This window comes from Crinia signifera, chromosome 7, assembly GCF_055691185.1.
Source record: "Crinia signifera chromosome 7, ASM5569118v1, whole genome shotgun sequence".
NCBI lineage: Eukaryota > Metazoa > Chordata > Amphibia > Anura > Myobatrachidae > Crinia > Crinia signifera.
The window spans coordinates 91,838,813-91,851,859 of NC_139223.1; positions in this window are offsets into that span (position 1 = coordinate 91,838,813).

Here is a 13,047-nt window from a genome sequence, read left to right on the forward strand (position 1 = left end):
CATTTGTGTTGCCCCTGTCTGTCTGCCACTCACATTTATAATGTAAGCTCTTATGAACAGGCCAATTTTCCTTTTTCTGCTTCTCCTACACTTATGTAAACTATTTTCTACTCCATGCTCTTTTGACAGCATCAAATATCTCTGTTTTCTGCCACCCTAATATTAATTATTTGTTTGATGATGCAGCTAAGTTTATATATCCTGTACTTGTCTTGAACTGCAAATTGCTGTATTCTTGTTTTGCCTATTTGTTTATGTACTGTACTCTGTAATTGGGTTAAGTTAGAAAGGAAGTGCAATGAATTCTAGAGTGCAGTTTGCATTACACTGTTTTACAAAGTGGCTTACAATGTAGAGTCTAGGTTAAATAAATAAATGAAAAATGCCTACTCTATTCAAAGTGTAAATGGCCAGAATTCCACCTTGGATTAGGTCTGTATCACAACAGTAGCATTTAAAGTAGTCTTCTTATAAAATGATAGCAAGAAACTGATTAATACTGTACATCTCCTCCAAACAGTTCAAAGAACCAGGCCAAATAAAGATTGCTCCAGTCTAATGACATCCAGTACACTCTACTCTACTATGAAATACGAAATTTGGCATTTAGTCATCACTCTAAAACATGCAACATGGATGGTGTAATGATTAGTATTGCTGACTGAAGTCTTGGGTTCGATTGCCACCATGGTTCAAAATGGTGGGCCATGGTAGAGTTTGTATTTTCGCCCCATGCTTACATGGTGTGTACCTCCTCCCACACTACAAACAAGTGTGTACCTCCTCCCACACTACAAACATATGCTAGCTCACTGCAAAAAAATGAACCCTAGAATGTGAGTATATGTATGTTAGGGAACATAGATTATAAGCTCAAGGCAGAGAAAAGAAAGATTGTCAATGATGTGGTGCTCCTCTAAGGTCACTAACCATAAAAAATAACCTTTATTGGTTTAATTTAAAATTAGTGAAATATAAAACACACAAGACAGCATAACAAAAAAGTGACAGCAAAGTAGAAATAAAGTGTGTTAAAAAATACGGTGACTCGCTGGCAGCGCACTGTACTGATGTATAGTCTTGCTGGCCACACATCAGACCAGCCTTCCTCCAACCATCCAACTAGTTGCTTGGATTGAATAAAAATATGGTACTGGATGGGAGCAAATGTAATATTTACTTCATAAATTTGCTCCCAAAATATGAAAACGAACAAAAACTGTCACTCAGACACAGTACTGTAGTGGAACCTTTTTGTTTTAAACAATTTGACTGCATTTTTTTGTCCATTTTCCTGGGTTTGTAAGCACATTTCTGATTGTCATTTGCTCGCATCCAGTTCCATATTTTTATTCCATCCAAGCAACTAGTTGGATGTTTGGAGGAAAGTTGGTCTGATGTGTGGCCAGCATAATTCAATGTATTTTTCAGATATCTTTGCTTGACACTTGTGTTAATAAATTTATTTGTAACAAATAGTGTTATTGGGGCAGATGTATTAAGCCTGGTGAAGAGATAAACTGGAGATAAAGTGGAAGGACATAACGCACCAGCCAATCAGATCCCAACTGTCATATTTCAAACACAGCTGATTGGCTGGTGCGTTAACTCTTCCAAGTTATCTCCACTTTATCTCCAGTTTATCTCTTCTCCAGGCTTAATACATCTGCCCCCTTGTGTCTTATTTTGTCTGTAAACTGAATAATAATGGTGTGAAGTACACCAGTATTATTCAGTTTATACAGATGAAATAAGACACAATAACACTATTTGTTACAAATAAATTTATTAACACAAGGGTCAATCAAAGATATGTGCAAGATATATTGAATAAGACTTTACATCAGTACAGTGCGCTGCCAGCGAGCCTCCTCATTTTTAACACACTACTTTGCTGTCAGTTTTTGTTACGCTATCTTGTGTGTTTTAAACTAAACTGATAAAGGTTAATTTTTATGTTTAGAGACCTTAGAGGTGAACCACATCATTGACAACCTTTCTCTTTCTCTGCCTTAACATACAAACCATTGGCTAGTGGTGGCACACCCCCTATTTGATATTCCAGTTATACATTTACCTGGGGGTCCATTTTCTCCTCCATATGATGAGGGTCCTGTGTGAGTGACAATCCCCTCTGTTCTTAGATTATAAGCTCCACTTAGGCACAGACTTATGTGAATTGATAAATATTCTGTGTAAAGCACTCAGGAATATGTATGCGCTATTTATAAAAGTGGTAATGAATGAATGAATGAATAAATAAATAAATAAATAGGCATTGCTCTGGCCAACCGCTGAATTTCTGAGAGCTGCACCACTGTTAAAATACTGATGGAGTGAAAAAGTAAAATACCACCACATAGATAGAATGTAATGCTGCAATTAATGACTGTTAAGTTAAGTCAATGATTTGTACCATTCTAATGAACAGAATGAACTTTACACACTTTACTAAATAACAGGTTAAAAGTTCTCTTATATATAGCTTATAATACTTGTAAAATAAAAAAGAGCCCTATTGAAGGAAGCGAAGTAAAATTTATTAAAATATACAATTGTAATTTTATTACATTTTTAATAGAGTGATGTATCATCTCTTGATCTTTTACTACACAAAGAAACAGATTTTCATTTTCTGATACATTTCTCCTGAGTAATAAAATCCAAAGAGCATGAAACTAATAATATACATAGACTTTGTGAAAACCTGGAAACAGATGTGTATATATCTATCTTGTATGTGGATATAAGCAATACGAACATTTATTAAAACTAGCATAATGTATAGGATTTATATTCACTCACTACATTTTTGCCACAAGTTTACAATAATATAATTAATATATTCAAAAGGCTTTTGAACTGTCTTAATTTAAAAAAATATATGGTATGACTATTTTGTTAAACAATAGTAAGAATGTGAACTGGCTTCCCTGGATATCAAAATTATTTTGCATATGTTTCATTAATTTTAGTTTCTTATTCGCTAAGGATATATACAAATGTAGCCATGCTCATCTATCCTACCTATGGCGGTTGGATCACTAATTGAGGAACACTGCAGTGTGTTGCAGCGCACAACATGGCTAGTGTGGCATATGGCATTCCTGGTGAGTGTAATGCTTATGTTAATCCACCAGATGTCACTTTCGAAAAATCACCATTACACATATGTGAGGATTCCAATCTAATACAGTACCGTTTCTTTACTGTATGTTAAATGCAGTAATATGCTTTACAGATGATTGCCGGGCTACAGCATCGCTGAGTACAGTATGCGCACAGTAACTAGAAATGTAATACCATCTGCCTTCCACATGGATGCTGGACTGCAGGTTGCTTTAAATTCATGTGCTTGTATCTCGCATGCTTTATTTCTGCTGTTACTATACACTACTGCAGCGGTTCTCAAACTGTGGGTCCTGACCCCAAAGTGGGTCCCAACCTTCTCAGCATGGGGTCACGACTCCATGTTGCTGACCATCAGGCTGATGACTTTTCTAATCTCAGTCAGTGATTCAAGGAGTCTAAAAAATTTTTTTGAACTGTCTGCTATTTTAGTCTCCTCACATCATTTTGTGCCTCCACAATGCTGCCATGTATGTGCTGTCTGCTGACTACACATGTGACGTGATGATCTTTTTATTTTTATTGTCTGATGGGGTCCCAGAGCAAAATAGTTTGAGGACCCCTGCACTACTGTATGGTACAGTAAGCTGCTTTGGACATTAAACTGCCTGATTGGACATTTGTTTTTGCAGAGAAGACACTTATAAAGCTGTTCACACAGTGAGCCTAGCTGCATCAGATGTGGATGAGATGACAGGCCTATGGTACACTATCTATTGTGGCCTAGTGGTTAAGGTCACATCATGCTATGCGCTGTTCCTTGGGGTTCATATCCTGCTAAAAAGCAATACATTTTTTGTAATTGCACTGTTTTATTATTATAATTTTTTTTTACATTAAAATGTAAATGTAATATATTTATGATTTTCCTCTGTACATTTGTATGCCGAATTTAGCTCTGTAAGTGTGGGCAATCTTGTTGCTGTTAGTATTGGCCCACCATTTTCTAAATATGCTACATAGTCGCTCACTCAGCCCCGGGGACTCAAGTGAAAATGTATGTCAAACTTAGCTCCATATGGGTGGGCTATGCTGTAGCCTTAACCGCTAGGCCATTAAAGCTACTCTACCTCTGGCCTGTCATCTCATTCACACCTGATGCAGGAACCCGGAAGTCATTTAATAACTAGTAATTAGGTAGCCGATAAAGAACACTCGGGCCTACGCTCAGGGTTTGTCACAATGTACTCAATATTATTGTATTAAAAACTGTATTTAATGTAAATGCTATTATGTCTAGTAGTAGTCTCTGCTTGCTGACATTTTGTAAATATGATACATAGTCGCGCATTCAACCCCATGGACTAGGTGTTAAAATGTCTGCCAAGCTTTGCCCACTCTTCTGTAGCTAAGCTCGGCATACATTTCCCCACTAAGTCCCTGGGGCTGAATGAGTGACTATGTAGCATATTTACAAAACTGTGGCGGGCCAATACTATCGGTCACGTGGTAGCCCACCCTTATGGAGCATACACGAGTAAAGTAGAAGTAAGTCCACACTGTGCTGTAGTTTTCATTAGTGGATCAATCGCCATCCAGCTGTAAAACAGTGTAATTACATGCTTTCCTAAGCTTTTGCCATAGTACACTTAGTGCACCATAACACAACATTTCTAATGAAGGGACAAGGAAGCCAGTATGATGCATCAACAGGATAGATCATGGCTACTTCTGTACTTTCCTGCAAAATTTACAGAATTTATCCTCAACTTCTTCATGTGATTGTAATTGGTTAAACTTCAGTGCTCAAAGTTGGGAAGTATATGGCGCTATGACATACCACCACTTCCTGCTGCCGATTCATGCAGTCCAGAATTTACCAGTGCTGAGATCAAGTATGGAACAGCAGCAGCATTGTGTGGAAATGCAGCAAAGATGGGATGGAGCTGGGAGCATCAGGAATCTAGAGAGGTAAGAAACATGATATACTAACATTTATAAAAGATCATAATGAAAATTAGTTTCATTTATTATTCACATTTTATATTAAATAAAATTAGATTAAATTCCTGGACTCACTGTTGGAGTTAGTAATAACTAAAACATTGCACCAGTAATTATATCAGAAGTGTTATATTTATAGCTACTGTACAAGGGAGTAACTACCATAGGTGCAAGGGTGCAGCTGCTATGGGGCCCAGAGCTGTGGGGGACCCATCTTTACTGTGTAAGTAATATGTTTTACATACATTTATCACCATCAGTTGCTAAATAGAGGGCCCTTACAATCTTAGCTATGGGGCCTACGAATATGTGGTTGCGCCCCTGCTACTGCACCTTTACTATAATAGATTATAGTAATATAGAATAATATAGAATTAAAGATACTGTAAGTTTCCTTAATGCCGATTCTCCAATGTTAAGAGAAATTGTTCAGATCAGAGAGAATGCAGTAAGCAAATAGAGGCACATAAAGAAATGCTCCTAGATAGGCAATATCCCAAACATTTGGTTTACAGTGATATGATTAAACATGAAAGTACACACTGACTGGGATGTAATAGGAGCCGAGTTTGGAGTTTGTGAAATGGCCAATATTTTTCCTCAAAGTTGCACATTTTGCAAAGTTGACCAATGATGTGATTCCAAAGAAATGAAAACTCAGATGTTTTTGACTCAGGTCCAGATGTTTTGCCATGTTAAATATACAACTTGAGCAATGTAATGGAATCTGATTACAACAAATAAACTTTTTGTTTTTAAATGTAACCTTGAAATCAAAAATATAGTTTGATCTCTCAAACTAGGTCATGTACTGTACATGTTATTTTTAACATTTTCCCTGAAAAAAATTCTTATTAAAAATAGGTGCACAAGCAGCTTTGGCTAATTAAAATCATATGCAGCATGCCTCTGTTCTGTGTGCAATTGCGTTTGTATTTGTATATCAAATTATGTTACAGTTTTTTCAATACGGCTGCTAATTAGTGTAAAACGCCCACGAATGGCGTGCCAAGTACGGCAGGAAAATACACTTTATTTTCCTGTCATATTTGGCAGAAGCCTGCACGGATCAATCAGATCCGTGCAGGCTTCAGTGTAAAAAAAAAAGGTAAAATAAATAATTTAAAAAAACTGTGTGGGGTCGTCCCCCCCACAGCCGTAACCAGCACCAGACTGAAAGAGCCGGGGCTGGTATTAAAAAAATCAGGAAACCCGGCAAATAGGGGTTCCCCGATTTTTTAAAACCAGCCCCAGGTCCTGGGTTGGTTCCCAAAATACGAGGGACAAAATTACTAGGGGTCCCCCGTATTTTAAGAACCAGCCCCAGGCCAAACCAGCCAGCAGGGTAATGTCACAGTCGGGGGACACCTATTATATAAGGTCCCGCGGCCAAAACATTCATCCCTACCGACCAGTCAGCCTGGCCAGGGGCCCTGGGGGAGTGGGGACACCCCCAATAAAGGGGTCCCGCCCCTCCAGGACTTACCTGACCAGGCTGAAGCCTGGTGCTGTCCCAGGTGACCCTGTGCGGTGGTCACCGGGCTGATCTTTGTGTAAAAAAAAGAATAAACTATTGTTTAATACTGTGGAACTATGAGTCCCAGCAAGCCTCCACCCGCAAGCTGGGACTTGGAGAACCACAAGTCCCAGCATGCGGGGCATTAAAGGGCCTGCTGCACTTGTAGTTCCACAGTAGTAAAAATAGTCAAATAAACACACTGACACACAAGAAAACTAAAGCTTTATTATATCCAAAGCCTACTGATACTTACCTATCTTGAGCCCGTAGGTAGGTCCCTGGGTCTGGGTCATATATATATATATATATATATATGTATGAATTATACTACTGTATGAAACATTTCTGTGTTCTACAAGGTATATTTGTGGGTACATGATCATATTTTGCTATTCTGCACATTTTTGCAGCATAGTTTTGTTTCATGTCACATTGCGTGACATTTAATAGGATGCACTAGTTGAATTTGTGCGATATTTAGGCCAAAAAATGTAGTTTTCGCACATTTTGGCGAAACCGCTTACTTAATAAGGTGTGCTAAGTTGCGTAATCGCACATTTTGAGTGATAACTCAAACTTTTTCACTTGCTGGTTTAAATTTGCATTATTATTATTATATTTTTATTTATAAGGCGCCACAAGTGGTACGCAGCACCATACATATAGAACACATTATAACAGTACACGGTATATATAACTAGATATAACAGTGACAGAAAAACAAAAACAGAGCACAATTAACAGCACAAATCTTGGTCCACAATACAGCTGAGATATGTGCTGACGCTACTGACCGGGGGGGGGGGGGGGCAGACACTACTCACCAAGCTTCAGATTCATCCACCGCACCACCACGCTTCTGTCTGCTAGCTGGTGACGTCATCCAACAGCGACCAGTGGCAGCAGCTTTTTCACAAAGTGCAGCATAGCCCAAAACAAATATGGCCGCCGCATATGTGCATATAATATATGCGGCGGCCATATTTGTTTTGGGCTATGCTGCCGTTTGTGACCAGGCTGCGGCCGCTTCATATATAGGATGACGCCAGCCCTGGAAGCACGGTCGGCGGCCTAGCCAGAGGGAAATATGGACCGGCCCACCAGAAAATGGCCCGGTTTCCTGGTGGGCCAATCCGCCTCTGCCCCCCACTAATACAATGTCCTTTCCTGCCCAAATACAGACTAAACACTTACAAAATGTAAATTTTTCACTATCCAAATTACCAGCAGGGTTTTGTTACAGCAGATAAAATCGCATCCAGATGTTTTCGCATAGAAAAGTATACGAATCGCTTATTTAATGGATTTCAATTTCAAAAGTGTCTAAAAATCGCCAATGATGCAGACCAGGTCCTGATGGGGGAATTGCCCCAAAAGCAACTTTGGTAAAATGCAGAAATGGTTAATTTTCACACAGGTGTCATCAATTTTATTCATAAACTCCCCTACATATACCCAAACATCATGAAGAACACCTGTGAGGGTTTCAGAGATTGTGCAGAGTGGTGTGGAGCTGGCTGTTTGTGACTTTGATCATCAGATGTGGCCCTCCTGCAGCTCCTCCTCGGACTGTATGCTGAACAGGTCCTCCTGTGTGAGGGGATGAGATGGGGAGGCAAGAGGGTCCTCCACCTCCTCCTGCTGTGCCTGCTCCTCCGGCGTCTGGCCTGGCCCAGGCCTTGATGTGGCCATACTGGCTGCCAAAGTGCTGCCTCTCCCTCTCACACTGCTGGGCGTTGGTGTGACTCTGCTGCCTCTCCCCCTGGCTCCTCTGCTAGTGCTGGCTGTGACTGGCCCCCTGCTGCCTCTGCCACCTGTGCTCCCAGACATACCTCCGCTCCATGACATTGCCCCTCTCCTCTCCATGCTCTTTACTACCTTTCAAAGGTCAAAATGGCACCTGTGCCCCTTTATATAGGGAGTGTGATGCATATTGTAGGTGACTTAGGGGACATATTGTAGGGGACAATTACAATAGGTTAAGAGGTTATTTGGCATGCGGAGGCAGTGTTGTAATTCGCATTCCGGTTGGTCAGAAAATCGCACATGACCTGCATCATAAATTTGCATACACAAATCACATCATATCGCATCTCTTCGCACTTCACATTTTGGCCACATTAGTGCATCCCATTAAATAATCGGTTTTGGAGGAAAAAATGCGATTTGAAAAAGTGCGATACGGTGCGATAAGGTGCGATTTTGAAATGTTACTAAATGTTACTAAAACTCACATCCTATTAAGTTAAATGTCACCCTTTATCTCACTTAAAGGCATCTATTGTACTTTGCAATTAAATTTCTATACATATTGCAATACATTTCTAAAATACCATATCATGGCAAATTTAGCTTTTTATATCAGCTATAATATCTAAAAGCTCCAAATGGACAATTACAGTATACTTAAGTGCTTTATACAAATGTTTCAAAATATATTGAATCAAAACAACAAGGGGAATAGCCAGCATTGTTCCAGCACTTTCCATTGTGGACACTTAAAAGGAAACTAATTTATTATTAGCTATCATTACAAAATGGATACATTGTACAAGGCAAGAAAAAAATCTCATGCCACATAATCAGCAAAATATATTGGAGTCGGAATGATATTACAGCTGCTGGCAGATCTAAATCAAACAAAAGCCCTGAATATAAGATAGCATAGATGGAAGAATGCCAAAAAAAATTAATATCTTTATTTCATCGAACCCTAGTAGGAAAAAGTGATAGAATAAAAATGATATGAAAAAGCCCAAACTTGAGTAAAAAAAAATAATATTTTTAAGATATATGAGAAGTTAAAACACGTAAATTGTTCCTGTTATATTAATGCAGTTCAAAACAGTTGAAATACCATTTTGCATTATGACAGTCTTTTTGATAGATAGCATAGATTAATCTCAGCGATTGACCACTTTATCTCATGCAATTGTGGCAGGAAACCTACATACTGTATAGAACATGGGCACAAAAAGCATTGGATTATATAATAAAATGATTCCTTTATTCAGTATTTTCTTAAAAAATACAGTTTGATAACGATTTTAAAGTGAACATGTTATTTATTATACAGGATACCTTATACATCATTATTGTAAAATATTAAGTAACATCAAAGATGACAGTGCTATCCCCACCCACCTAAAGCAACTGTTGTAAATAAACATTCTATCATCTTTCCAAAGGACAGTGTCAATAACATCTTCATTAATAACAACTAGAATGACTGCTTTACCTGTGCTATGTATTTTTAGTGCAATATATGTATGCTACCACATTTGCCGGAGGGATTTAATTAATTTTTCTTGGTTGGAATCATGGAATTATCAAAATATGTCCACCATCAAGGCTTAGTTAGTAGTTTTAGAGCCTTGAGTCATAAATTACCTTGAAGTACTATAGAGGGGGCGTGGATCATTAGGTTGACAGAAAATAAGTTGACAGTCAATAAGAAGACCATTATTGGTTGGCAGTTCAAAGGTTGACACAGGAAAATGGTTGACATACACTAGGTTGACACATGGAGAATGTCGAAGTGAGTATCCCAGTTTTTTATGTCTTTCAACATGGGCCCCCAATTAGACACATACCCTCGCAGAGCTTGCTTCACTTTACCGTTCCCAAAAAAGATGTGAAAAACCATTGTAATCTCGATCTATTGCTTGTGACAACATTTTGTCAATGTCAACCTAGTGCCTTGATGGCTAACCTTTACACTCCAGCTGTTGTTGAACTACACATCCCAGCATGCTATGCTTCAGTTTTGCTATTTAGCCATGCTAAATCTGATGCAGAGCATGCTGGGATGTGTAGTTCAACAACAGCTGGAATGTCAAGGCTAGCCATCAAGGACCTAGTGCATGTCGACCTTTTGACCATGTCAACGTTTTGCCTGTCCACCACTAGTGATCTACCTGTTGATTTTTTACCTAATCGCTGTTGACCTAACAACTGGAACCAAGAGAAGGATATTCAGATACAAATAAAATGCATTTTAAAACATATGGGGCTGGATTTAATAGCGTCTAGTAAAGGCTGTGTGGTGCAGCGGTGTAGCTAGGTGCCATGGTGCACGGAGCAAGGGAATATTTCGCGCCCCCTCCCCGGTAATGAATTGGGGGCGTGGATAACATGTGTTGGCATGTTACATTTGAAAAGAAAAAAAGGTAAAAAACACGTTAACGGAATCTGCTGCGATATATAAGACACTGTAACGGAATCTGCTGAGCTATATAAGACACTGTAACGGAATCTGCTGCGCTATATAAGACAATGTAACGGAATCTGCTGCGCTATATAAGACACAGTAACGGAATCTGTTGCGCTATATAAGACACTGTAACGGAATCTGCTGCGCTATATAAGACACTGTAACGGAATCTGTTGCGCTATATAAGACAATGTAACGGAATCTGCTGAGCTATATAAGACGCTGTAACGGAATCTGCTGCGCTATATAAGACACTGTAACGGAATCTGTTGCGCTATATAAGACAATGTAACCAGAGCCGGATTAACAATGGGCCTGATGGAGCTACAGCTCCAGGCCCACTCTCCAAATAGGCCCATTTTGTAGCTGAGGACCAGGGCTTTCCAACGAGCCAAGCCCTGCGTCGCTAGCCCCCCGGGAACCGGAGATACCGCCAGGCAAACCTGGAACGTTTTCCCCATAGGATAACATGGGACCCGCTAATTCCGATCTCCACCTGGTTCCAACGGCGGCCAGTTCCCCCTCCGGCATCACAGAAGCTCGAGGTTGATCTCAGTCAAACCCAAATCGCTGGGCCTTCAATCTGATACCTGGTCCATATGGGTTCATTGGTTCTAGAGATATAATGAACCCATATGGAAAACCCTTTTTTTTTCATTTCTGAAATGTAATGGCTGTTCATGTTGTTTGAGGACGGATTTCTCTGGAACCAAACGGCCCAGTTTCACGGGGCCAAAATCATTCGAAGCCTACATGTAAATGGGTCGGTTGGTTCCGAAGATATAGATGGTTGTTTAAAGGGGGACGGGCTGGTTTTCTCTCCCCTCACATCAGAAAATGCAGGGACTGGGCTGGCGTAAAAGAGGCCAGTCCGGGAATGTCCCTGCATGATCCTGGGACCATATTCCTGGGTAAATCCCTGCATTTTCTGGTATGAAAGGGGTATTATTTCAAATAGCCAGGACATGCAGTGCTCTGAATAAAGCCGGGCAGCCCCCTGCTCTCTGCCCGGCTGCCAATGGCTGTCATTTCTGCCCGGTGGCTGTCCCCCAGTTACCGCAAGCGTGTATTCTTATGGTGTGAGGCTTAACATGTAATGGGCATTATGGTGTAAATTTTTAATGTGCGCCTTTGGCGCACAATGCCCCTATTTATGAAGCATATTGTGTATTACTGCACAATCTGTTTGGTATAGTGCAGGCATGTCCAAACTATGGCCCTCCAGCTGTTGTGAAACTACAAGTCCCATCATGCATTGCCACAGTTTTGCTATTAGGGAATGCTAAACCTATGTCAAGGAATGCTGGGACAATGTAGTTTCACAATAGCTGGATGGCCACTGTTTGGACATGCTTGGTATAGTGTGTATTTTGGCTCAATCCATGTGGCAAAATGTGAATTTTGCCTTAATCTGTGTGTCATAGTGTGAATTTTGGCTCAATCGGTGTGAATTTTGGCTCATTCCATGTGGCATAATGTGTAAGAAGCAAGTACAGTATAAGGGGGTTACTATTGTGTTGCATGATTTGTATAAGGGGTATATGGGGCCTTATTCTGGTTGGTGCGGCCGGGCGTACGTCCCGGGGTTTTTTATGATCTGCGCATTCGTACATTCGCTAATGCGCAGGCGCGAACACTCCACAACGCTTACGGACGGGTCTCTACGTGCGAAAAAACCTATACGCGAGTGTACGGGCATTGGGGGCGGCATAGGGGCGTGATGAGGGGAGCGGCCGAAATAATGAGGGAAAATGGGCGTAAATATGGGCGTACACGGGGGTGTGCACCAAAAATGAGCGGTGCTACTACCGCACGATCGACTAAGTCACCGTTCATTTCGGACACAAAACAGGCGGCCGCCAACCGCCATCTCAAACCACCCCTACAGATACCGCATGCCAGCGTGCGCCTGGGTTAGCTAATTTACGCTGATTACTACCAAACACATACACCTGAGTAATAACCAATGCTGCCGTCTATTAAGTCCAAACCATGATTTCACTACCTGCAAGCCACACACATCACTCAAACACATTGGAAGCTTATCTTTCTATACTTCTCGACATTTAAAGGTTTGTTTAATTTAAGGTAAGAATCTTTGTAAAGGTGCCCATACACGTACCAATTACCCGGTACTTTTTGTGCTAAAATAGCATCGTTGTGCATGTGTTGTGCATGGGATGCGATGCTATTTTAGCACAAAAAGTACCGGGTAATTGGTACGTGTATGGGCACCTTAAGA